Raw genomic sequence first — 5,377 nt, forward strand, 5'->3', positions numbered from 1 at the left:
TGACGTACAGGCTAGCCAATAAGCGATACGGAACATTGAAGAATAAACCAATGGAATCTGTGGTGGAATGGAGATATGGGCGGAGTCAATATATCCCGCCTCTTGGGATTTGGTAGAAGTCCTTTGTTTGGCATTCTTGAGCTCCGGGAACATTGTATCTCAACATTTTGAGCCAAAGTACATATTTTTCATTTAAATATCTCGAGGCACACTGTTAATTAAAAATAGGTAGTGTCATTATTGATAATTTGTTGTTTTATTTATTTGTAATACTGGCAAAATTGAGATTTGTTATTGTGGTCACCGTAGCTCAAGATGTAATACAGTAATCCCTCGGTTATCGCGGTTAATGGGGACCAAAACCACCCACTAAAAATGAAACTCCGCGAAGTAGCGACGCCCCTTCAAATATGCTCAAAAAAACCTTTTTTTTAAATGTTTTTATTTATTTTATTATTATTATTTTTTGGGACCTGTGAAGCTCTGAACCCGCGAACGTGGAACCACGAAGTAGCGACGCCCCTTCAAAAATGCTTAAAAAAAAGAATAAAACATTATTATTTTATTTTATCAATATTATTTTTTAGACCCGCGAAGCTCTGAACCCGCGAACGTGGAACCGCGAAGTAGCGAGGTCCCACTGTACAGGTTATTTTTATTTATTTATATATATACATATATATATATATATATATATATATATATATATATATATATATATATATATATATATATATATATATATATATATATATATATATATATATATATATATATATTGTGTGTAACGGGTGTAATAATAGCTATTGTTTTGTTGAAATTCCTGCCGAAATATGTTGTATAGTTTTTGTGTAAGTGTCCTGCAATTGATGAGTCCAACAGTGCCACATGCTGGTATGGGGTAAGGTTTGGTTTGGCTTTTGATCTTGTGCCCGAAAGGCGGATGCCGTTGGCAGTCTACAGCGCGCTGCTAACGGTAAGGCACGATCTTTTGGTGCTCCGCAAAAAGTTAATTTTAAACATTAAAACCACAGCTGACAAATCTCCCAACATGCACAGTAATGTGATTAATGTTGTCAAGCTGTTTGGATTTATTTTCGTTTTGTTTCTGTCGCCATTTATGTTAGTTTTGCCGGACTTGCATGTTGTGCTAAAATGCTAATTCCCCTTATAGTGTTGAAAGCCAGCAGAGGAGCTAACCACGTGTTTTGTGTGACTCATTCAATTGCAGGTAAATTGAACCCATTTTTATACTCGTTATTGTTATTATTTCTATTTTCTCATATATATATATAAAAAGGATGATGTTGGTTAAAATTCAGTTCAAAGAAAAATACGTTGAATTCATTGTAAACGTTAAAATACCACTATACGATATCTTGTTAAAATGGATGTAAAAATGTATTGTTATGGTTGATATTCTAAAATGTATTTTATGTAAACTGAAAAGAAAGCTAGGGGCAGCACGGCGGCGCGGTGGTTAGCGCGTGTGCGGCACAGTTCTGAGGTCGTGGGAACCTCCTGCGTGGGTTCAAATCCAGCTCCCGGCCTTACTCTGCGGAGTTTGTATGTTCTCCCCGTGCTTGCGTGGGTTTCCTCCGGGCACTCCGGTTTCCTCCCACATTCCAAAGACATGCATTTCAGTTGAATTGGCCGGTCCAAATTGTCCCTAGGTGTGACTGGGCGAGTGAGTTGTCTGTCCCCGTGTGCCCTGCGATTGGCTGGCAACCAGTTCGGGGTGTCCCCTGCCCACTGCCCGATGATTGCTGGGATGGGCTCCAGCACCCCCGCGGCCCTACTGAGGATAAGTGGTGTAGCTAATGAGATGAGATGAGAGAGAAAGGAAAGCTATTTGATATGTTTAAGGCAGTCTACAGCGCGCTGCTAACGTGTTGAAAGCCAGCAGAGGAGCTAACCACGTGTTGTGTGTGACTCATTCATTTGCAGCAACTGTAATAAAAACCTCATCATCTAGTCCAGCGTGAATGTGGATCTTTGGTGGGACGGGTACCCCGCGGTTACATATATATTGTGACAATATGTGGCCTGGTGTCCTTTGAAGGTGTCTTTGCTTGTCAGATTTGGGGAAAAAAGTGTTTGTGATCCTACCTGGGGGAAAAATGAAGGGACGGTTGAGAGTTTGGATTTGACATGTTATATAGGTGCAGCAGCAAATGAGCCACTGATGCAGTGCGACGACATCATTTATTTAGCCTCCAACAAGTCAATTGTGAACAGCATAATAGCTGAGAGAAAATAAAAAGTTGCCAGTAGAGGGCCACACTAACATGTTTTTAGTTGGAGAACATACAAAACGGACATGACTAAGAAGGTGCATGCAGGACCGCCCCAAGCCTTCATGGGGCTCCAAGCAAAATTAGATTAGGGGCCCTCTATTACTTTCTATACCACAGGTGTCAAACAGGCGGCCCGCGGGCCAGATCAGGCCCGCTAAGGGATTGAATTCGGCCCGCGAGACAACACTCAGAGAGGTGCAAGAGAAAAACAAGCTGCAGGTTAAAATATGTCAACTTGATGTTGCCAAAGCCAGGTGCCTCTCTCAAAGACACTGTACTTGTATTTCTCTCTCTCTCTCTCTCTCTCTCTCTCTCTCTCTCTCTCTCTCTCTCTCTCTCTCTCTCTCTCTCTCTCTCTCTCTCTCTCTCTCTCTCTCTCTCTCTCTGTCTCTCTCTCTCTCTCTCTCTCTCTCTCTCTCTCTCTCTCTCTCTCTCTCTCTCTCTCTTTTCCACCCCTTTTCTCTGACTCTGTCTCTCTCTCTTTCTTTCTTTGTCCCGCCCTCTATTCTTTTCCCTCCCTCTTTCTCTTATTTCTTTATCCCTCCTTTTCTTTCTCTTTAATCTACTAGTCCAGCTCCCGACAGAATGTTTGTTCTCTCGTGTGGCCCCTGAGTTAAAATGAGTTTGACACCCATGTTCTATACATACTAGAACTCATCCCATGTACTACTCCAGGGGTGGGCAACTATTTGGAGTCGGGGGCCGCGTGTGACATGTTATACTTCTTTTTAACAATATTAGTTTAATCAAATTGGTTTTGAAACGACCACAATTAGAGCGGGAGTAGCTCAGGAGGTAGAGCGATCGTTTTAGGATTAAGGGATCCCAGTTCGAATCCCGGCTTGTCCGTGTTACATGTCGAAGTGTCCTTGGGTAAGACACTGAACCCCCAATACCCCCAATAAGCAGGTTAGCGCCTTACATGGCTGCACAGATCACGGCCGCTATTGGGAAATGTGAAGCACACTGTAAAGCGCTTTGGGAAGTCATTGACTTGAAAAGCGCTATATAAATGCAGATCATTTCATTTTCATTTCAGCAAAATAGTAAATTAGGTTCCTGTTTTAAGCACTTTTGTGATTTAGTTTTGAAGTATTACTGTAGGTTTTTTTTTAGTATTTCTGAAGTCAGATTTTTTTATAGCTTTTTGTAGCGTTACTGTAGTTTTATTTTGCCACTATTTTTGTAGTATTTCTGAAGTAGTTTTTTATGTAATATTTACATACTAGTATTTTTTTAGTATTTCTGTAGTACTTTTGTTGTATTTTGAAAGTCAATATTTTTGTTGTACAGTATATCTGTTGTATTTTCTTAGTATTTATGTATTATTACATTAGTTTTATAATTATTGTATTTTTGTAGTATTACTGTAGTATTATTTTTTTAGCCTTTTATCTATATTGTATTTTGCAGTATTTCCAAAGTAGAATTTTCGTTTAAAATCTGTAGTATTTTTATATAGTATTTTTTGTAGTATTTTTGTGATATTTCCATTTGAGATTTTTTGTAGTATTTCCAAAGTAGAATTCTTGTTTAAAATCTGTAGTATTTCTGAAGTAATTTTTTTAGTATTTTTGTGATATTTCCATTTGAGATTTTTTTGTAATACTGTATTGCTAAAGGTGTAATTTTAAGTATTTCTGTTGTAATCCTCTTGTTCTAGTATTTTTGTATATTCTTGTTATATTTCTATAGTAGTTTTTATATCATAGTTATATATATTATATTATTATGTATTGGTATTTTTTTCAGTATTTCAGTAGAAATATAATTGATGTATTTCTAAAGCAGTTTTTTTTGTAATATTCGTGTAGTTGTCCTTTCATAGTATTTTTGGAGTAAATCATTCTCCAGCAGCATTTTGTAATATAGTATTACTGTAGTAATATTTTTGTAGTAAGTCTATACTATTTTTTTATTTTTCAGAATGTAAGCCAAATTATAAATGAGGTCCCTGTTTTCATCCACATTTTTGATATTTAGTTTTGTAGTTATTGAGCAGTATTTTTGTTGTGTTTCTAGAGAAGTATTTTTGAGTGGACACAAAGTGACAATGGGGACCAAAAAGGTTAGCCACTCTTGGGGGCCCCCTAGTGGTTGTGCGGGCCCTAAGCAGCCACCTTGCTCGCTTATGCCTTGGGCCGACTCTGGCTGCATGGTTCATGGATCCCTTTATCACCTTGGTCGTCATGTCACCACTGAGGACTCAACTGTTTTTTGACAGATTTTCTCCACTGCTGATTGTCCCTGGCATGTTTACTGTGTTAAAAAGATGCAGAACATGCAGAAAAGCCTATACTGTACTGCACAAAAGTGGGTTACATACTGGTCGTATTATGCTTAGAAATGTGACATTCCAGGTTCAAATGTCAGCTACTACCTTACATTGGAATTTGCACGCTCACGAAATTTGCATACTTGGCTTATTAAACGCCTTTTTATTTAGGCTGAATGTCGTATGTCTCCAGCAGGTGTCATTAATACTTTGTGGGTAATCGTAAAAGTAGCTGAGTGGTGATAATTCTGTAAGTATCGTGATTTTCTGTAAAAGTTTTAGTGGTGACCATTTTGATACGTGACTACTATGTTGCAAATGTACAGTATTTGTTACGTTTCAGACGTTGTTTTAGTTTTATATCTACTTTTTAGAACAATTCACATTATTTTCAATTCATTTTCACAGAAATAGTGAAATAAGGCAGTGGGTAGATTTCACCCAGGCATTATAAAATAACCTGACAATTTTGCCATGAGCATTAGAGGTAAGATTGGGCCTATAAAAATCCAGCCATACGCTCAGCCAGGGCCTGTGAGTCTTAAAACCAAACCCAGACTGAGCCCGACCAATTAACTTGATTTGAGGGACCAAGCCTGAAGCAAACCTGAATTTTCCTATTTTCACAGAAACAGAGAACAATGACGGGTGGATGATTATTTTTTTTTTAGGTCAGCGAGAGAGAAGCCGGGCCCAAACACGAACGCAATGGTTGTCATTTTAGCCCCGACCCTGACCCAGATTTTGGGTCTTGGTCGGGCCTGGCTCGGGCTCCGACCTAGGATCTTACCTTTAATTGACGTCA

The sequence above is a fragment of the Urocampus carinirostris genome, chromosome 6 (genome assembly GCF_059441175.1).
Source record: "Urocampus carinirostris isolate Australia breed hairy pipefish chromosome 6, RoL_Ucar_1.0, whole genome shotgun sequence".
NCBI classification, from domain to species: Eukaryota; Metazoa; Chordata; class Actinopteri; order Syngnathiformes; family Syngnathidae; genus Urocampus; species Urocampus carinirostris.